Source organism: Giraffa tippelskirchi, chromosome 6 (genome assembly GCF_054371585.1).
Source record: "Giraffa tippelskirchi isolate mGirTip1 chromosome 6, T2T-mGirTip1v1.2.pri, whole genome shotgun sequence".
NCBI classification, from domain to species: Eukaryota; Metazoa; Chordata; class Mammalia; order Artiodactyla; family Giraffidae; genus Giraffa; species Giraffa tippelskirchi.
The window spans coordinates 88,759,904-88,782,825 of NC_137280.1; the positions used below are offsets into that span (position 1 = coordinate 88,759,904).

Consider the following 22,922-nt stretch of genomic DNA (forward strand, 5'->3'; position numbering starts at 1 on the left):
TATTTGGCAGCCAGACTTCTAGGTGGAATACCAAATAAAAATGCTCAGTTAACTGTAGTGGCTTGCTAGTTTATATTTATGAACACTATGTTTTAGTAAGCCTTAATGACTCACTTAGCATACATAGGCATAGTGGATATCTGTTGGGTTTGCCTGTCCAACATACATTTCTCTTTTTTCTGTTAATATATTTCTTCTGATTTTCTTTTGGGGAATCATTGTCTCATTATATATATATATATATATTTAATTTATTTGGCTGCACCAGGTCTTAGCTGTGGCACACAGAATCTTTGTTGCCACATGCAGAGTCTTTGCTTCGCCAGGAGGATCTTCCGTTGTGGCATGCAGGTTCTTAATTGCAGCATGTGGGGTCTTAGTTCCCTGACCAGGGGTCGAACCCAGGCGCCCCTGCATTGTGAGTGTAGAGTCTTAACCATTGGACCACCAGGGAAGTCCCCATTGTCCCATTCTTATCCATGTGACTTGAGAAGGGCCAGCTTTAGAACTGGGCATAGAACCAAGACTGGCCATTCAGTGTATGATATCTCTTTGTTCATAGTTCAGCCATGAGCACATATCTCAAGGTGATGAGACTTACTTCCAGGATTTCTGCCATAGTTGCTAAGCTTGGAGAATGGAACTGCCTACAGCAGGGAGAACCAGACAGCTAATGAAGACAACACAAAGGGAAGCAGGGCTGAGAACGGAAAAACAGATTCCTGACACTGTTTGAGCACCTGGATCCAGCCAAGCCTGAAGCCTTAGGTGAAGTCTCCCTTAAGAATCAAGGGATTTGTACCTTTGTAGGTGTCTCAGGGGGCTTCCCTGGTAGCTCAGCTGGTAAAGAATCCTCCTGCAATGTGGGAGACCTGGGTTCGATCCCTGGGTTGGGAAGATCCCCTGCAGGAGGGCATGGCAATCCACTCCAGTATTCTTGCCTGGAGAATCGCCACAGAAGAGTCGGACATGACTGAGCAACTAAGCACAGCACAGGTGACTCAAGACCATACTCTGAAAAAAATTTTAACCTCCACACACTGAAACCATGTACAAGCCCCCATGTCTTGTCTTTTGAAGTAAAATGCTGACTCAAGAGTTAATGATTGGTAAATGTGAAGATGTAGAAACAAAGAATAACTGTTGAGCTAGGGAACTGGTAACAATTTAGATAATAATTCTGCTGCAGAGCAGAATCACTGAATTCCTAGTTCCCTGAAAGATATAGATAAAGGCCTGACACACATTCCTAAGTTGTTTTTACAGGAAGCAGACCCCCTCCAGATGAACACTGCTTACCCCAAGAACACAGACCCCAGACTGGATGAAACCAGAAGGTTGATGAGGCTTGAAACTTCACCTTGATGCCAACCAATCCGAGAACTGTCCATGAGCTGATCACGCCCCTACTCCTTGAACACTATAAAACTCCTCGCTACCCCCTCCAGGGTGGGTCACATGATTTTCAGGGCCTTAGCCCACTGTGGCCCCCTGTACCTGGCAAAGGAATAAAAGCTGCTGTTTTCTACTTCACCCCAAACTCCGTCTGTGTGTTTCTGCTTGGCACTGGTGAACAGAGGCCAAGTTTTGGCAAAAAGTCATATTTTATTTTTTAAAATTTATGTGGCCATGGGGAGTCATAGTTGCGGCATATGGAATCTTTGGTTGTGGCACATGGGCTTAGTTGTGGGCCCCGGGCCCCTACACTGGGAGCTCAAAGTATTAACCACTGGACCACCCGGGAGGTCCCTAAGTCACATTTTATAACTGAGGTTTTATGTTGGAAAAATAAACCCCAGATGGGATTTTTTTCTTTAATGTTTGCTATTGGTTGCTGAATGAAATTCAAGAGCATTTCTTCTTCCCGGAGGTTATGAGGGAAAAATAAGCATACCTCCTCATGTAAGCCAGTTTTCTGATGTGATATGAGCTCAAAACTTTAGGCTTCAGGATATGATAATAAATGATAAAAGCAAATCACCCAGAGAAACAGAGAAACAGAGAGAGAAGATGAGAGTGGAGTGACTGTGTTTTGAGAGGTAACTTGACAATTATTTTTCCAGTTGTTCTAAAATGTTCATTACAGATGTTAGACAAGGCCTGGCAAACATGTGCTTCAAATTTCCTGCATGGTTGTGTTTGTTTGCTAGGATTGCCGTAACAAAGTACCATAAGCTCAGGGGCTTAACAGCAGGAATTTATTGTGTCATAGTTTCTGAGGCTGAAATCTGGGATCAAGATGTCAGCGGGTTTTTTTTTTCTTTCTGATAATTTTATTTCTTTATTTATTTAGTTTTAGCTGTGGTGGGTCTTCATTTCTGGGCATGTTTTTTTCTCTAGTTGCGGCAAGTGGGGGTTACTCTCGTGGCAGGGGCTTCTCTTTGTGGTGGCTCTAGGGCTCGTGGGCTTCAGGATTTGAGGTTCCCAGGCTCTAAAGCACAGGCTCAGGTGCACACAAGATTAGTTGCTCCTAGGCATATGGGATCTTCCTGGGCCAGGGATGGAATGGGTGTCTTCTGCATTGACAGGCGGATTCTTTACCACTGAGCCAACCAGTGGCAAGCCCAGCGCTGATTCTTTCTGCAGGTCATGAAGGAGAATCCTGCCTCATGTCTCTCGCCTTACTTTTAGTGACTTGCTAGCAGTCTTTGGTGTTCCTTGACTTGTAGAAGTATCTCCCTAGTCTCTGCCTTCATCTTCATAATGGTGTTCCTCTTGAGTGTGTTTGTATGTGTGTGTGTGTCTGTCTGTGTGTGTGTGTCTGTCCAAATTTCTCCCTTTTCTAAGGACACCAGTCATACTGGATTAGGAGCCCACCCTATTTCAGTATGGGGGCTTCCCTGGTGGCTTAAACAGTAAAGAATCTGCTTGCAATGCAGGAGGTGAAAGTGACGCGGGTTCGATCCCTGGGTCAGGAAGATGCCCTGGAGCAGGAAATGGCAACACACTCCAGTATTCTTGCCTGGAGAATCTCATGAACAGAGGAGTCTAGTGGACTACAGTCCGAGGGGTCACAAAGAGTTGGACATGACTGAGCGACTAACACACTAATCCAGTAGGACCTTAACTAATCACATCTGCCATGACCCTATTTCCAAATAAGTTCCCATTCTGAAGTATTGGGGGTTAGGACTCCAGCATATCTTTTTTTTTAATTAAAAAAAATTTGTTTATTTTTTATTTGGATGCTCCAAGTCTTAGTTACTGCACTCAGGGTCTTCATTGCCATGTCGGGGGTCTTCCTTGCAGCTTGCAGTCTCTTTAGTTGCAGCATGAAGGATCTAATTTCTAATTCCCTGAGCAGGGAGCAAACCCTGGTTCCCTGCATTGGGAGCACAGAGTTTTAACCAATGGACCAAAATGGAAGTCCCCTAATTTACCTTTTTTTTTTTTTGGCAGGGGGACACAATTCAACCCAGAATTCTCATTTTTAATTCTGCATCTCATTTTATAAAGTCTTCAGTATAGCTGTGCTGTCTCAGGGACACATTTGAGGGGTTTTGTAGAGCTGGGCTCTCTCATCCATTGGTTTCTCCAGTCTCCCATGTTTCCCTCCCTGGAAAGCCCTGTCCTCCTTTCATCAGTGGGGTTCAATGTAGCATGTGCTGTGCTGTGCTTAGTTGCTCCGTCATGTCTGACTCTTTGCAACCCCATGGATTATAGCCTACCAGGCTCCTGTGTCCATGGGGATTCTTCAAGCAAGAATACTAGAGTGGGTTGCCATGCCCTCCTCCAGGGGATATTCCCAACCTAGGGATCGAACCCAGGTTTCCCACATTGCAGGCTGATTCTTTACCAGCTGAGCCACCAGGGAAGCCCGCAATGTCAGTGTATGTCTGCCCAAATGAGTAGGAGGATCCTTTCCCCAAGGACCTTGGCTCATTCAGGAATGCCCCTTCAACAGCCAGGAATATAACCTCAGGTGACAGGAAGTCCTCTCTTGTCTGCGCATCCAAACCACTGATGGATTTTTTTGTGTGTGGGGGGGAAGTTTTTAAACTTTCATTTTATATGCAAAGAGCTAGTGTTTCTGCATAAGGTAGATGTGCTGACTAATCTATTCAAGGAACTTCAGTTAGTCCAGTTTAACAAAGCCAACGTCCTTCACGTACTGGCGGAAATACTGGTGGCCCATATTGAGGCAGTGTTTCCAGATCAGACCGTGCCTGTTTGAACAGACCCGGCAAGAGCGAGAACCTTCACTAAATTTTCTCAAATGGCCCCACCCAGTAGAGCTGCTGGTGACCCACGTTGCTTTCTTGACTGCAATGAGGCAAAAGGCTCACAGATTTTTTAAATTAAACAAATTAAGTTGTAGTCAACTACATGTCACATACCATTTTAAAGTGTATACAATTCAGTGGCATTTACTACTTTCACAATGTTGTGCAACTGTCACCTTCATTTAGTTCCAAAACATTGATACGGGAGAATGGCAATGAAGCATGTAATTTATCATATCTGAAACGAATCGCCAGTCCAGGTTCGACGCATGATCCAGGGTGCTCGGGGCTGGTGCACTGGGATGACCCGGAGGGATGGGATGGGGAGGGAGGTGGAAGGGGGGTTCTGGAAGGGGCACACATGTACACCCATGGTGGATTCATGTCAATGTATGGCAAAATAAATACAATATTGTAAAGTTAAAAAATAGATAAATAACTAATTTAAACAAACAGACAAACAATATTTTCATTACCCCAAGAGGAAGCTCCATACGATTTAGCACTCACTCCCCATTCCTTCCCTCTCCCCAGTCCCTGGCAACCACTCATCAGCTTTCTGTCCCTATGGATTTATCCTGAATATTTCAATAAATGGAATCACTCAATATGTGACCTTTTTTGAGTGGCTACTTTCACTCAGCAAAATGTTTTCGAGGTTCATCCTCATTGTACCAGGTATCAGTGCCTCTTTTCTTGTGGAGACTTTTTGGTTTTGTTTTATTAATTTTGACTGGAGTAGAGTTGCTTTACAGTGTTGTGTTAGTTTCTGCCGTGCAGCAAAGTGAATCAGTTAAACGTATACATGCACCCACTCTTGTTTTTAGAATTCCTTCCCATTTAGGTCACCACAGAGCACTGAGTAGAGTTCCCTGTGCTATACAGTAGGTTTTCATCTGTTATCTATTTTTATATAGTGGTATATATATGTCAGTCCCAATTTCCCGATTCATCCCATCTCCTCTTCCCCCCACGGTAACCCTAAGTTTGCCCTCTACATCTGTGACTCTATTTCAGCTATGCAAATAAGTTCATCTGCACCATTTTTCTAGATTCCCTGTGTAGCTTTTTAAAGACATACTTGCCTGGACAAATACACCTAGATAAGGGTTGAAAAACTAAGCCTGATGGGGGGCGGTGCTTCCCAAGTATGGCTCCCTGCCTCTTTATATAGCCTGTTAACTAAGAATGATTTTTACCTTTTAAAATCATTTTAAAAAATTAAGTGAAGAATAGTCCATGGTGAGAATGATATAAACCTTAAATTTCAGTGTCTACAGTTTTTCTGAACCACAGCTACTCCCATTTGTTTCCATCTTGTCTATGGCCCCTTTCACGCTACCAGGACGGAGTACAAGACAGAATTCAAGGCTGGTCCGAAGGTAGTGAGTTATCTCAATTGATTGTTCACAGTCAGTTACAGATCGAACTCCTCATTCTACTCTCCCCCCCGCCTTCTCACTACTGCACTTGACTAGAAAAAGAAAAAAAAAGAAAAGGAAAAAAAAAGACACACACACACAAAAGACAGAGTTCAAGACAGAGATGGTCTGGCCCCCCAAACTAATGATACTGACCACTTGGCCCTTTAAGGAAAGTTAGCAGAACACTGCCCCAGGGGATGGACACCACCTAAATTTTCATCCATTCCTTATAAAGGACTCTTTCTCTTTCCTCTCATCTTCCTCCCCAACAAATGAAGCCAAACTCCTCCCAGAATTGACATGGAGATCCCTCAGTTAGAAAGATTTGTTCAAATCCATACATATCAGTTTGCTATATACTTGAAACTAACACAACATTGTAAATTAATTATATTTCTGGGAATTCCCTGTCAGTCCAGTGGTTAGGACTCCAGGTTTCCACTGCAGGGAACATGAGTTCAGTCCCTGGCAGGGAAACTAAGGTCCTACATGCTGTGAGGTGCAGCCAAAAAAAAAAAAAATTAGAACAGTGATGGAATAGAATCAGAGGACCTGGTTTAGAATGAAGAGATAAAGTAAGCCTCTCTCCAAAGAAGAATTTTGATTGTAATGATTCTCATACTAAGTCCAACGTGTGGCTTCCCCCTCTCCCTCTATACCACCAAGCAATTTTCCAACATACTGGTTGTCCTACATTTCCACTCAATTCTGACACAACCTGGAGGTAGCATCAGGGCCCACAGGTTAAGGACTCAGTCCTGTACGACTGCCCCCACCGCAGATGCCAAACACAGTTCCAGGTTGTTACCTATGTTTCTGATCAGCTGGGTATAAATCAGAGATTCCCATTGAGTCAGGAGATAGATGAGCCCACGGGGGGAAACGGTTAGAGTTGGTTCTCTGTGGACCGATACTCTAAGAAGAAAATGGTAGGACAATCAAGGGAGGAGGCTAAGCCCTGCCCAGATCGAAGATAAGAGACCATATATTTCTCATTCTCAAAGTCAAGGAAACTCTCTTGATTAGAAAGCTCCTTGGAGGTAAAAAAAAATGGAGGGAGTGTCACCCCCATAGTAAGTGATGCCAACTACCCATTGGCCTCTTTGGTGTAATATATCTTGACTGAGAGATGTTCACGCACACATAGGGGGATCCTGAGATATACCATATATGCACTCAGAACCAGGTGCATCAAAATGATTGGCCAAAGGAAATCCTGGAACGAATGCCCCTTAAAAGTAATTGACTACCAGAACGGGGTGACTCTCTCTCTGAGTCTGCCCATGAGACTATCCACATGTACTATAATCTTTTCTTCCTCCTAGTAAACACTTTACTTGTTTCGTTGAGAGCTGTGCTCAGTTGCTTCAGTCACGTCCAGCTCTTTGTGGCCCCATAGACTGTAGCCCGCCAGGCTCCTCTGTCCATGGAATCCTCCAGGCAAGAATACTGGAGTGGGTTGCCTTGCTCTTCTTCAGGGTATCTTCCTGACCCAGGGATGGAATTTGGGTCTCCTGCATTGCAGGTGGATTCTTTACCTGCTGAGCCACCAGGGAAGCCCCACTTGTTTCACTGCTTTCTCTCTGTGGGAATTCTTTTTCTGCAAAGTTGAAGAGCCATGGTCTTGTCACTGACCTCTGGTCTAGCGGCTAGAATTTGGTGCTCTCACCGTTGTGACCCAATCCCAATCTCTGGCAGGGAACTGAAACCCTGCTTCAAGGGGCTGCAGGATGAGGCCACCTGAGATCACCGTGACCCCTTCCTTGAGTTTGAATTATTTCCTACAGTGGCTCACTGAACTCAGAATACTAGTTTACTCACTAGATCATCTGTTTATTACAGTGAGACTCAACAGCCAGATGCAGAGAGATACACAGGGCAAGATCCTGAACAAAGGAACTTCTGAAAGTGTTCTGGTTCACCAACCTAGAAGTTCTCTGGACCCCAATCTTTGCGTTTTTATGGAAGCTTCATTACATAGACATGATCGATTAAGTCCTTGATCATTGGTGATTGAACTCAATCACCCCAGAGGCTGGGAAGTGAGAGTGAAATTTTCAACCCTCTAATGACAAAGTTGGTTCCATTGGCAACCTGCCCACATTTCTGTGTGCTTTCCCTAGCATAACAAGACACTGTCATCACTCTTATCACAGAAATTCCAAGGTTTTAAGAGCTGTATGCTAGAAACAAGGATGAAGACCAAATATATATATTTCTTTTTATTTCTTTATTTTAGTTTTGGCTGTACTGGGTCTTCGTTGCTGTGCTTGGGCTTTCTCTAGTTGCAAATAGTGGGGGCTACTCTCTAATTGCCGTGCACGGGCTTCTCACTGTGGTGACTTTTGTTACAGAGCAGGGGCTAGAGAGTGGGCTCAGTAGTTGTGGCACAGGGGCTTAGTTGCTCCAAAACATGTGGATCTTCCTGGACCAGGGATTGAGCCCATGTCCCCTGCATTGGCAGGTGGATTCTTAACCACTGGAACACCGGGGAAGTCCCAAATATATGTATTTCTTATTATAAATCACAATATCACAGATCTCAAGCTTCCCTGTCTTGACTTGTCAATCCCAGGAAATTCCCATGATTTCCTGCCTGTCCATAAAGTATCTGGAATTGTCGATGGCCAGCTGCCTTATCACCTTAGGAAATCCTTGTGTAAACTCTCTTTTCCCTGATGAGTGAGAAACACAGTCTCCATGGCAGCGAGGTTAAAGTTCTCTCTGATTTCATGTCACTTCACTGGCAGTTTAATTGCCCAGGACAAGAAAACAAAACGCAACACTAGACACCTTATACTGATGTGTGTACAACACAGATTTTGAATAATGCCCCTGAGGGAAGTGTTTCTACCTTTCTTTTCTATTGCTCCATAACAAATTCTCAAAAATATTTCCCTGAAGCAGTGTGCTGCAATGCCTAAAATCTGCCTTAACATCTAGTGGAAATGAGACAGGAGGGAAGGGGGTAGGACACAACCTTTAAAAGAATGACATAATCGCTGAGGATACAACAAAAACTGATTAAAACTAATTAGGCCCAAGATGACGGGCTGCCCTAGTGGCTCAGATGGTAAAGAATCCACCTGCAATATGGGAGACCTGGGTTCGATCCCTGGGTTGGGAAAATGCCCTGGAGAAGGGAATGGCTACCCACTCCACTATTCTTGCCTGGAGAATTCCATGGGCAGAAGAGCCTGGTGGGCTATACTCCACAGGCTCACAAAGAGTCAGACCTGACTGAGCAAATAACACTGTATAACACAGGGAACAATAGTCGCTATTCTGTGATAAACCATAACAGAAATATGTGTATAACTGAATCACTTTTGCTATACAGCATATATTGCCACAATAAAAATTTTTTAAATGTCAGCCAATCTAAGATATGTTGTTATAGCAGCCCAAACAGACTAAGACAGTTTCTATAATGGAAGAATTACTATTAAAAAAAGAACTCCACCTTGCCTATGTATCCTTCAGGTCTATGTCCTTGTGGGCAATGTGTCACTTGGACAGTCCCATGATCCAGATGGGAGCAAAAGTTCCCAGCTGTGGCCAACTGGCTTCCTAAATTGAGACTAGATGTTTGGATTGGCTTCTCTTGTGGCTCAGATGGTAAAGAATCCACCTGCAGTGTGGGAGACCTGGGTTCGATTCCTGGGTTGGGAAGATCCCCCTGGAGAAGGGAATGGCCACACATACACACACACACGTTACTTATATGTGGAATCTAAAATATGATATAAGTGAACTTATCTATGAAACAGAAATGGACTTACAGATATAAAGAACAGGTTTGTGGTTGCCAAGGAGGAGGAGACTGGGAGAGGGACAGACTGGGAGTTTGAGATTAGCAGATACAAATGTTATATAGAGAATGGATAAACAACAAGGTACTACTATATAGCACAGGGAACTGTAGTCAATATCCTATAATAAACCATAATAAAAAATATATATATGTATACTTTACTGTATAGCAGAAATTAAGTAAACTATCCTTCAATTAAAAAAAAAAAAAGAGGGACTTCCCTAGAGGTCCAATGGTTAAGACTCTGCTCTGCCCATGCAGGGGATGTGGGTTAAACCCCTGGTCAGGGAACTAAAATTACTCAAGAAGCATGAAGAATGCAATGTATTCAGGGCAAAGAGGTCATAGTTAGAGATGTTTGAATTTTTTTAACCATTATTTTATTGTGGTAAAATACATGTAAGTCTTCCCAGGTGGCTCAGTGGTAAAGAACCCGCCTGCCAATGCAGGAGATGCAGGTTCAGTCCCTGGGTTGGGAAGATCCCCTGAAGAAGGAGATGGCAACCCATTCCAGTATTCTTGCCTGGGAAATCCCATGGACGGAGGAGCCTGGCAGCCTACGGTCCATGGAGTTGCAAAAGAGTTGGATATGGCTTAGTGATTAAACAACACAACAAAAATGCCTGTAATGTAAAATTTTCCATCTTAACCATTTTTAAGTTCAACAGCATTAAGTGTATTCACACTACTGAGCAACCATCGCTAGTATCCATCTCCAGAAATTTCTCATTTCCTCAAATTGAAACTGTCTCTATCTAAAAAGAGCTCCCCATTCTCCCTGTCCCTAGTGCCTGGCCACCACCTTTCCACTTTCTGTCTCTATGAATTTGACTCTTCTACCTCGAATAAGTGGAATCACGCACTGTTTGTCTTTTTTTGGTGATTGACATTTCACTTAGCAATTTTTTTTTGAGTTCTCAAATTTATTTTTTATTTTTAAATTTCTATTTAAAATTTTTTTAATTAAAATTTTATTTTAAATAATTTTTAAAATATAGTTGATTTATAATGTATAGTTGAAGTTCAGTTCAGTTCAGTTCAGCCACTCGGTCGTGTTCGACTCTTTGCGACCCCATGGACTGCAGCATGCCAGGCTTCCTTGTTCATCAGCAACACCTGGAGCTTGCTCAAACTCATATCCATTGAGTTGGTGATGCCATCCAACCATCTCATCCTCTGTCGTCCCCTTCTCCTCCCGCCCTCAATCAGTTGAAGTACAGTTGCTTTATAATGTTATGTTAATTTTTACTGTACAGCAAAGTGATTCAGTTATATGTACACACATCATCATCATCATCATGTAATCACTCAGTCGTGTCCGACTCTTTGTGACCCCACAGACTGTAGCCTGCCAGGCTCCTCTGTCCATGGGATTCTCCAGGCAAGAATACTGGAATGGGTTGCCAGTTGCTTCCCCAGGGTATCTTCCCAACCCGGCATTGACCCCGGATCTCCAACATTGCAGGCAGATTCTTTACCATCTGAGCCACCAGGTCCACCCTGTATGTACATACATACATATATATATATATATATACATATATATATATATTGCTTTTCATATTTTTTTCCATTATGGTTTATCACAGGATATTGAGCATAGTTCCCTGTGCTATTCAGTAGAACTTTGTTATTTATCTGTTCTATGTAAAATAGTTTGCATCTGTTAACCTCAAACTCCCAATTGCTCCTTCCTCCACCCTCTTGCCCCTGGCAACCACAAATCTGATCTCTGTATCTGTGAGTCTGTTTCTGTTTCATGGATAAGTCCATTTGTGTCATATTTCACATTTCACATATAAGTGATATCATACAGTATTTGTCTTTCTCTTTCTGACTTCACTTAGTATGATAAAAAATCTCTAGGTCCATCATGTTGCTACAAATGGTATTGATTTTTATTTCTGATTTCTATTCTTGAGGAACAGCTAGCCATCCAATAATTTTTCTTGTCTTTCTGCAGAGGCTTTAATGGTGATTATGTCTCTCTTCTTGAGTAAACTTAAAAACTTAAACAGATTTTAGCAGAGAGCTTGGTGAGTTTTTCTGTGTGTATGCCCTTGTGAGACCATCATCTAAGACAGGATGTAGAATATTCAATATTCCAGGGGGAATTCTTTAAATACTAACTTACACTTTTACTCATCAAATTAGCAAAAACTAAAAAGTTTTTGTTGATAACACCAAGTACTGGTGAAGATGTGGGGAAATGGGTAGTCTTCTACATTATTAATGAAAGTATAAATTGGCCCAACATTCCTGGAGACAAAAAGGTGATAGCTACTATACACATTGACCTGGCAATCTCATTGCTAGGTATTCACTCTTCAGATACAGTTTGCCAAGATATAGGGAAAAGAATGTTCACTGCAGCCTTGTTTGAAGTAGCTAAAAAGCAGAGAGTGTCCATCATTTGACATCTAAAACACTATTTGAACCAAATCAAGGCACCTCCACACAATGGAATATTAATTCACACAATAGAATATTAATATTAAGAAGAAAGATAGATATATAGAGTGTGTGTTATTTTGAAAAGTTCCCCAAGGTGTATTATGATGTGAAATATGCAAGTTGCAGTATGGCTATGCAGTATGCAGTATGGTTCTGCAGTATGCAGAACTTAGTATGGTTCCTTTTGGATAAATTTAAAGGCATACATAGGAAGATTCATATGAGTAGAAGCCTATAGTGAACATTTATTCAACTCCCTTCTTGTTCTGAGAGAATTCCCCACAGTGGGTTGTCATGATGGTTGTCATATCTTCCCTTTTCTTGCCCCTTGGAGGCTGGGCAAAATCACATGATTTGGGATCACTTCATTCTTTGCTCACACCAAGGGGCTTTGATTTTTGAATGAGTGATCCTCAGTGACATTTGGGAATTTGTTCACATGGCAGTGTGGTCTCAGCCAGATGGTGTCTATAAACCAAAGCTTCCTAGAATTAATGTGTGTGTGAATTCCAAGGAGACCTTATTTACATTCAGGGAAAATTTAGCATCTGTATTTCTTTATATATATATATATATATATATATATATATATTTGTTTTGTTTTGTTTTGTCATACATTGACATGAATCCACCATGGGTGTACATGTTTTCCCCTGTATTTCTAAGAAGTTCCCAGGTGATGCTGATGCTGCTGGTCTAGGGACCAAATTAAAAGACGGTTATTGTGTCTTCTGTTTATCGGCATTGTGGGGTACTTTTCACTCCTGACTGTGTTGCCAGGATGGTTCTCCAGCTCTTGTCAATTCTGTGGACTCCATCCTTCCAATAAATTTTTACTTTTTCAAACCAGAGTCTGGTATTTGCAACAAAACAATTAATTGACATGATGCCCAAGATGTTTTATAGTCAAAGAAATAACACAAGAGCAGCTACTCATGTCAGCAATAGATGTCTACCAAAATCCCATCTCAATTTTCCCCATAATTTAGTTAAACTAGGCACCTGGCTGCCCAAAATACATTTCCCAGTCTCTCTTGAAGTCGGATGTGACTTTGTGATTATGTTATCACCAATGGGATGTAAGCAGAAATGATGCATGCAATGTCTGCTGTACTGGTTAGCTCCTGCCAAAAATGCTGTATAACAAAGCACTCCAAAACTCAGGGGCTTAAAATTACACAAATCCTTTTTCATTTATTTATGCATTTTGACTGACTTTGACAGGGACACCTGAATTTTGCTCCCCATGTTTCTCATCCTTTTCTGAGGTCCAGTGGACTAACCAGTGTGAGCATGCCCTTCTCTTGTGCAAAGGCACAAGAAAGCAAAGGGAGACACTCAAGGCATCTTGATGCCTAGGATCAGAAAGAGCATACATCAATTTTGTCTTTTTCTCTTGGTCGAAGCAAGTCATGTGACTAAACCCCAAATCAAGAGGTGAGGACATATGTTCTGCCCATGGTGAGATTATTGCAAAGGTATATAGAAAAAGATAGGGACACAGGGAGGAGAAAAGTTAAAAAAAAATATAAAAAAATTTCATTTCTATTCCTGAAAGTTCAGGTTGTTGTTGTTCAGTTGCTCAGTCATGTCTGACGCTTTGCAACCTCACGGACTGCAGCACGCCAGGTTTCCTTATCCTTCACCATCTCCCAGAGTTTGCTCAAACTCATATCCATTGAGGCAGTGATGCCAGCCAACCATCTCATTCTCTGTTGCCCCTTCTCCTCCTGCCTTCAGTCTTTCCCAGCATCAGGGTCTTTTCTAATGAGTCCCAAGAGTGTCAAGGTGACACACTAAGAAGAGCATGTATGATGGGAGTTGGATATTATTGAGGCCATCTTTGGAAATCTGCCATATGAGAAGTCTCCTTTTTTCCCTTCCCATGATCCAAAAGACAGTTGCAACCTTTCAATTGAAGACAATGCCTTAGAGCAGAAGTTTCCAACCTTTTTGGCACCAGAGATTGGTTTCGTGGAAGACAATTTTTCCAGCTACTGGGGGCAAGTGGATTTGGGATGATTCAAGAGTATTACATTTATCGTGCACTCTATTTCTATAATTATTTTATCAGCTCACCTCTGGTCATTAGACATTAGATACTGAAGACTGGGAACCCCTGCCTTAGAGGATAAAGAGCAATGACATGGACAGAAACTGGGGCCCGGAATGACACATGGAGCAGAGCCACCCATGAACCAGGACTTCCATGTCTGGACTCTTTTGCAAGGGAAATAACATTAATTTCACTAAGCCGTTCCACTGTGGGGCCTCCATGTTAGCGGCTTATCCAGATATCCTAATAAATGCATTATCTTCAATGGGAGAATTAGAGGTGAGGTACAGATGGAAGAGAAGTTTTCCCCTTTCTTTATGGACTTTCTGTTCTCTTTGAATTATATAACTATGTCAGCATACCCACACACACCCACATACACACATGAAAAATGCCAATGGCATTACCTGGATTGCTATAGGTCAATTTGTTTTTAGTTCCTCCAGCAAATATTATTTCAAACATGGTTTGATGAATGAAACCATGATGTTATGGGCTAATGTGTTATTGTTGTTTTGTCACTAACTCATGTCATACTCTTTGCGACCCCATGAATCGCAGCACTCCAGGCCTCCCAGTCCATCACCAACTCCCGGAGTCTACCCAAACCCATGTCCATCGAGTCGGTGATGCCATCCAACCGTCTCATCCTCTGTCGTCCCCTTCTCCTCCTGACCTCAATCTTTCCCAGCATCAGGGTCTTTTCCAATGAGTCAGTTCTTTGCATCAGGTGGCCAAAGTATTGGAGTTTCAGCTTCAACATCAGTCCTTCCAGTGAACACCCAGGACTGATCTCCTTTAGGATGGACTGGTTGGATCTCCTTGCAGTCCAAGGGACTCTCAAGAGTCTACTCCAACACCACAGTTCAAAAGCATCACTTCTTTGGCGCTCAGCTTTCTTTATATAGTCCAGCTCTCACATCCATACATGACCACTAGAAAAACCATAGCCTTGACTAGATGGACCTTTGTTGGCAAAGTAATGTCTCTGCTTTTTAATATGCTATCTAGGTTGGTCATAACTTTCCTTCCAAGGAGTAAGCGTCTTTTAATTTCATTGCTGCAATCACCATCAACAGTGATTTTGGAGCCCCCAAAAATAAAGTCTGACACTGTTTCCACTGTTTCCCTATTTATTTGCCATGAAATGATGGGACCGGATGCCATGATCTTAGTTTTCTGAATGTTGAGCTTTAAGCCAACTTTTTCACTCTCCTCTCTTACTTTCATCAAGAGGCTCTTTAGTTCTTCTTCATTTTCTGCCATAAGGGTGGTGTCATCTGCATATCTGAGGTTATTGATATTTCTCCCGGCAATCTTGATTCCAGCTTGTGCTTCAGCGTTTCTCATGATGTACTCTGCATATAAGTTAAATAAGCAGGGTGACAATATACAGCCTTGACGTACTCCTTTTCCTATTTGGAATCAGTCTGTTGTTCCATGTCCTGTTCTAACTGTTGCTTCCTGACCTGCACACAGGTTTCTCAAGAGGCAGGTCAGGTGGTCTGGTATGCCCATCTCTTTCAGAATTTTCCACAGTTTATTGTGATCCACACAGTCAAAGGCTTTGGCATAGTCAATAAAGTAGAAATAGATGTTTTTCTGGAACTCTCTTGGTTTTTCGATGATCAAGTGGATGTTGGCAATTTGATCTCTGGTTCCTCTGCCTTTTCTAAAACCAGCTTGAACATCTGGAAGTCAACGGTTCACGTATTGCTGAAGCCTGGCTTGGAGAATTTTGAGCATTACTTTACTAGCATGTGAGATGAGTGCAATTGTGTGGTAGTTTGAGCATTCTTTGGCATTGCCTTTCTTTGGGATTGGAATGAAAACTGACCTTTTCCATCCCTGTGGCCACTGCTAAGTTTTCCATATTTGCTGGCATATTGAGTGTAGCACTTTCACAGCATCATCTTTGAGGATTTGAAATAGCTCAACTGGAATTCCATCACCTACACTAGCTTTGTTCATAGTGATGCTTTCTAAGGCCCACTTGACTTCGCATTCCAGGATGTCTGGCTCTCGGTGAGTGATCACACCACCGTGATTATCTGGGTTGGGAAAATCTTTTTTGTACTGTTCTTCTGTGTATTCTTGCCACCTCTTCTTAATATCTTCTGCTTCTGTTAGGTCCCTACCATTTCGGTCCTTTATTGAGCCCATCTTTGCATGAAATGTTCCCTTGGTATCTCTAATTTTCTTGAAGAGATCGCTAGTCTTCCCATTCTGTTGTTTTCCTCTATTTCTTTGCATTGATCACTGAGGAAGGCTTTCTTATCTCTCCTTGCTATTCTTTGGAACTCTGCATTCAAATGGGTGTATCTTTCCTTTTCTCCTTTGCTTCTCACTTCCCTTCTTTTCACAGCTATTTGTAAGGCTTCCTCAGAGAGCCATTTTGCTTTTTTGCATTTCTTTTTCTTGGGGATGGTCTTGATTCCTGTCTCCTGTACAATGTCATGAACCTCCATCCATAATTCATCAGGCACTCTATCAGATCTAGTCCCTTAAATCTATTTCTCACATCCACTGTATAGTCAAAAGGAATTTGATTTAGGTCATACCTGAATGGTCTAGTGGTTTTCTCCACTTTCTTCAGTTTCAGTCTGAATTTGGCAATAAGGAGTTCATGATGCGAGCCACAGTCAGCTCCTGGTCTTGCTTTTGCTGACTGTATAGAGCTTCTCTATCTTTGGCTGCGAAGAATATAGTCAATGTATTTTCGGTGTTGGCCATCTGATGATGTCCATGTGTAGAGTCTTCTCTTATGTTGTTGGAAGAGGGTGTTTGCTATGACCAGTGCGTTCTCTTGGAAGAACTCTGTTAGCTTTTGCCCTGCTTCGTTCTGTACTCCAAGGGCAAATTTGCCTGTTACTCCAAGTGTTTCTTGACTTCCTACTTTTGCATTCCAGTCCCCTATAATGAAAAGAACATCTTTTTGGGGTGTTAGTTCTAGAAGGTCTTGTAGGTCTTCACAGAACTGTTCAACTTCAACTTCTTCAGCATTACTGGTCGGGGCATAGTCTTGGATTACCGTGATATTGAATGGTTTGCCTTGGAAACGAACAGAGATCATTCTGTCGTTTTTGAGATTGCATCCAAGTACTGCATTTCAGACTCTTTTGTTGACTATGGTGGCTACTCCATTTCTTCTAAGGGATTCCTGCCCACAGTAGTAGCTATAATGGTCATCTGAGTTAATTTCACCCATTCCAGTCCACCTTAGTTCACTGATTCCTAGAATGTCGATGTTCACTCTTGTCATCTCCTGTTTGACCACTTCCAATTTGCCTTGATTCAGGGACCTAACATTCCAGGCTCCTATGCAATATTGCTCTTTACATCATCAGACCTTGCTTCTATCACCAGTCACATCCACAACTGGTTGTTGTTTTTGCTTTGGCTCCATCCCTTCATTCTTTCTGCAGTTATTTCTCCACTGATGTCCAGTAGCATACTGGGCACCTACCGACCTGGGGAGTTCATCTTTCAGTGTCCTATCTTTTTGCCTTTTCATACTGTTCATGGGGTTCTCAAGGCAAGAATACTGAAGTGGTTTGCCATTCCCTTCTCCAGTGGACCACATTCTGTCAGACCTCTCCACCATGCCTCATCCGTCTTGGGTGGCCCTGTACGGCATGGCTTAGTTTCATTGAGTTAGACGAGGCTGTGGTCCATGTGATCAGATTGGCTAGTTGTCTGTGATTGTAGTTTCAGTCTGTCTGCCCTCTGATCCCCTCTCTCGGTGCCTATCGTCTTACTTGGGTTTCTCTTACCTTGGACGTGGGGTCTCTCTTCACAGCTGCTCCAGCAAAGCACAGCCGCTGCCCCTTACCTCAGGTGCGGGGTAGCTCCTCTCGGATGTGCTCCTGCGCCCTCGCAGCCACCACGCTTGTGCACCATGCGAAAGAGAGTGCCTTAAAAAGATACATGCACCCCAATGTTCATTGCAGCACTATTTACAATGACCAGGATATGGAAGCAACATAACATCCACCAACAGAGGAATGGATAAATAAGATATGGTGCCTATATACAATGGAATATTATTCAGCCATAGAAAAGAATGAAATAATGCAATTTGCAGCAACATGGATGGACCTAGAGATTGTCATGGGGCATCCCTGGTGATTCAGACAGTAAAGAATCTGCTTGCAATGAGGGAGACCCAGATTCGATTCCTGGGTTGGAAAGATCCCCTGGAGAAGGGAATGGTGACCCACTCCAGTATTCTTGCCTGGAGAATTCCATGGGCATAGAAGCCTGGCAGACTACAGTCCATGGGGTCTCAAAGAGTTGGACATGACTAAGTGACTACACTTTCAGAAATTGTCATACTGAGTGAAGTAAGTTAGACAGAAAAGGACAAATATCATATAAATTGCTTTTATGTGGAATCCAAAAAAAAATTGGTGCAAATGAACTTATTTACAGAACAGAAGCAGATGTAGAAAACAATCTCATGGTTACCAGGAGGAAAAGGGGGGAGAGATAAATTGGGAGATTGGAATTGATGTATATACACTACTATATATGAAATAGATACTAAGAACCTACCATATAACATAGGGAACTCTATTCAATACTATGTAATGACTCTATATAGGAAAATGTCTAAAACTAACACAATATTGTAATTAACTATACCCCAGTAAAAAATAAAAACGAAATTGAAAAAAAAGGAACAAAAGAAAAGCTATAAAACAGAAAACCAACAAGGGCTTATGTATGGCACAGGGGACCATACTCAATATTTTTCAATAACCAGTAAAGGAAAAGAATCTGATAAAAGAACACACACACACACATATATATGTGTGTGTGTGTTCTTTTATCAGATTACTGAGATATATATATATATATATATATATATGTATATATGTATGTATGTATGTATGTATCTGCAAGGCGATGGCACCCCACTCCAGTACTCTTGCCTGAAAGGTCCCATGGATGAAGGAGCCTGGTGGGCTGCAGTCCCTGGGGTTGCTAAGAGTCGGACATGACAGAGCGACTTCACTTTCACTTTTCACTTTCATGCACTGGAGAAGGAAATGGCAACCCACTCCAGTGTTCTTGCCTGGAGAATCCCAGGGACGGGGGAGGCTGGTGGGCTGCCGTCTATGGGGTCGCGCAGAGTCGGACACGACTGAAGCGACTTAGCAGCAGAAGCAGCGTGTGTGCTCAGTCATGCCCAACTCTTTGTGACCCCATGGACTATAGCCTCCAAGGTTCCTCTGTCCTTGGAATTTTCCAGGCAAGACCTGGAGTGGGTTTCCATTTCTTACTTCAATATATATGTGACTGAATCACTGTGCTGTACACCTTAAACTAAAATGATATTGTAAGTCAACTATACTTCAATTAAAGAAAAGAAAAAAAACATTATTATTAGAGCACTAGTTCTTAAACTTTTTGGTTTCAAGCCCCCCTCTGCACTCTTAAAGTTACTGAGGACTCAACAGAGCTTTCTTAAATGTAAGTTGTAACTATCAAGACTTACTGTTTTAAACATTAAAATTGAGAAAATTTACAATGTATATTTAAAATTTACTTAAGATAACAATAAAACCCATTGAATGGTAACATGAACAACATATTATATTTTCCAAACCAAAAAATTTATACATATTTGCAAATCTCCTAGAAGACAGTTGTATTCTCACTTGTGAGACTACCTTATTGCGAAATGTCATTTTAGTCCAAGTCTATTAAGAAAACCTATAAGCATGTAGCTGAAAAAAGTATTTCAATAGACTTCTCAGGAACTCAGGAATTCTTCTTTCATACTATACTAAAACTTGAAAAACTGGTAACTTAGTCAAAGTTAGTTGTCGTGGGGAATCTCCATTTCAGTAAGTTCTATTTTATTAAAATCCATTTGTCTACCTTGCACTTTTCATGTATTTCTTTTTTTTTTTTTCCCCACACCACAGACATGTGGGATCTTAATTCCCTGACCAGGTATCAAATCCATGCCCCCTGCATTGGAAGCACAGTGTCTTAATTACTAGATTGATAGGACAAGTCCTACCTTGCACTTTTTATGACATCGTTCACTGGTCTTTTGAATAATATTGCTTCACTAAGTCATACATATCTTCGAAACATTGACACATTTCATTACATAACATTTTAAAAGCGCCATTTGTTAATACCACCACCAGTCTCATCAGAAAAGTCTTTCAGTGTTGGAACGTTGTCAAACATAGTGACAATCACGTGTCTTCCAAAATTAAAATTTTCTCTTGAAAGTTCAAATTTTACCACCGGCAACAAACCCTGTCAGTTGTTTTCCTTGAAGCGGCAAGTTCATTTCATTCATTTTTGAGAAAATTTCTGCCAGAACCCAAGTTGAATCCTCATAGCCCGTCAGTTTTTTCCACTAAATTAGAGTTCATGGAAAACTGGCCAACTCAGCTCTCACTCACACGACTGCGGTTCTCAAGGTGTCTACCACCTGTCTATTGTGATTGGCTCAGACGTGGTCATGGATTAAGGCTGGGCCAATCAGAGTGCATCTCAGAACAAAGACTTTCTATCTCCCTCCCTGAAGTTTGAAGCTTCAGGGCTACTGGCAGCCAGCTTTTGATCATAGGGTTAGCCAACCACCGTTTAAAGCCAACATCGTGAAGGGCAGAGCAGAGAGACGGAAAGAAACTAGATTATGGATCACATCATTGAGCTAGTATACCACATCGTTCTTGAAAACACATCTTACTTTTTGATTTATGATGTCTGCTTGAGTGTATCATCCACTGGGTGACTTAAATAATAGACGTTTAATTTTTACAGTTCTGGAGGCTAAAAAACCAACATCAATGTTCTAGTCAATCAGGTTTCTAGTGAGGGATCTATTTTTGATTTTCAGATGGCCTTCTTCTTGCTATATCCTCACATGGCCTTTTCTTGGTTCAACAGCATAGTAGTTTGGTCACTCTGTCGTGTCCCACTTGTTGCAACCCATGGACTGCAGCACGCCAGGCTTCCCTATCCTTCACCATCCCCTGGAGTTTGCTCAAACTCAGATCCATTGAGGCAATGATGCCATCCAACCATTTCATTTTCTGTTGCCCTCTTCTCCTCCTGCCCTCAATCTTTCCGAGCATCAGGGTCTTTTCAAGAGCATAGAGACAGGGTGATTTCTCTCTCTTCCTCTTTTTAAAATATTTTATTTATTTATTATTTTTGTCTGTGCTGGTTCTTCATTGCTGCACAGGCTTTCTCTGGTTGTGGTGAGTGGGGGCTACTCCCTAGTTGAGGTGTGTGGGCTTCTCATTGTGATGGCTTCTCTTGTGGAGCACGGGCTCTAGGGAACGCAGGCTCCGGAATTGCGGCATACAGGCTCAGTTGCTGTGTGGCAAGTGGGATCTTCCTGGACCAGGGATTGAACCTTTGTCCCCTGCGCTGCGTTGGCAGGCAGATTCTTAATCACTAGACCACCAGAAAAGTCCCTCTCTCTTTCTCTTTGTATTAGGACTGCAGCTTCACTGAATTAGGGCCCCACCTTTATGACCTTATTTAGCCTTGGAAGTGAAAAATGTCAGTCACTCAGTCGCATCCTACTCTTTGCGACCCATGAACTTGCAGCCCATCAGGCTCCTCTGTCCATGGAATTCTCCAGAATTCTGGAATAGAGAGTTCAACATTGGACTAGAAGTCATAGAATACTTAGAATTCTATACATAGCATACATAGAATGGAAGAATACTGGAATTCCCTTTCTCCAGGAGATGTTCCCAACCTAGAGATAGAAATCAGGTCTCTTTCCTTGCAGACATAGTCTTTACCATAATTGCCTCCTAAAAGCCCTAATCCAAATACAGTCACGTTGGGGGTTAGGGCTTTAGCACATGAATTTTAAAAGGATGCAATTTGGTCCATGGCAGCTAATGCTATGTCCAATTCAGTTTGAGATTTCACTTAGTCACAACCAGAAGTATCCTAAACAATGCAGTGGAAACTTAAGTGATTTTTAGTAAGTCTGAGCCTCAGTTTTCTCATTTGCAGAATGTTTAAAAGCAGGAGGTCCTTGTCATCCTCATCCACCACACAGATTAAGTGAAACAATGTATTTGTGAATATTTGGAATAATATAAAGTTCATGGAAGATATTAATGAAAATTAACAAGAAGGTTGGAGGACTTCCCTGGCGGTCCGGTGGTTAAGAATTCATGCTTCCAATGCAGGGGGTGTGCGTTCAATCCCTGGTCTGGAGCTGAGATCCTGCATGCTTCGTGGTTGGGTTCAAAAAATAAGTAAATAAAATAAAATAAACAAGAAGGCTGCCAGACCAAGGGTCAGAGGTAGGCATAGCAAGGTGAGGAAAAAAGAGAGAAGTGACACGCTGTTTTTCCAAAGAGATAGATAAATAGTGATAGGAGCATGCATACTTGGGATATGCATGCCTGTCTCAGAAATACAAAAATAAACCTTCAGACCATAGATGGGGAGAGTAATTATAAATATCTCAATATTAGCTGTGAGTGACAAGCTCAGTTAGAGAACTTAAAGATGATTTAGAAGGTCTTAATGCAAAGCATCTTGAGTTGCTATAAAAATATTTGATATTTACAGCTCAAGAAAGAGATGAAAATTAAGAGAAGATAGTTCATGATCTGACTGTTGATCTGCTCTGTTGTAGGTGCTGTCAATGCCCAGTTTTTTCCTTCTCATTGTCAGTCATTACACCCTGGCCCAGCTTCCAAAGGCTAGCTGTGCTGCGCTGTGCTGAGTCACTCAGTCGTGTCTGACTCTTTGAGGCCCCATGGACTGTAGGCCAGCCAGGTTCCTCTGTCCATGGGATTTTCCAGGCAAGAATACTGGAGTAGGGAGCCATTTCCTACACCAGGGGATCTTTCTGATCCCGGGATTGAACTCGTGTCTCTTGAGTCTCCTGCGGATTCTTTACCACTAGCACCCCCTGGGAAGCCTTTCCAAAGACCAGACTCTGC

General features: G+C 42.1%; 1 long non-coding RNA gene and 1 pseudogene across 1 annotated transcript in view; both read right to left on the reverse strand.

The window, feature by feature from the left end:
* The window catches only part of LOC145510396 (uncharacterized), a 42,624-nt gene extending 21,050 nt beyond the window's left edge, over positions 1 to 21,574 (reverse strand). Inside the window, exons 1-2 of the long non-coding RNA XR_014056990.1 lie at positions 20,003 to 21,574; positions 17,745 to 17,885 (exon numbers count right to left, since the gene is read on the reverse strand). This is a non-coding gene — a long non-coding RNA (uncharacterized LOC145510396). The remainder of the gene's footprint in view (positions 1 to 17,744; positions 17,886 to 20,002) is intronic.
* Positions 4,076 to 13,163, reverse strand: LOC145509326 (small ribosomal subunit protein uS14 pseudogene; annotated as a pseudogene).
* Positions 21,575 to 22,922: the final 1,348 nt, after the last annotated feature.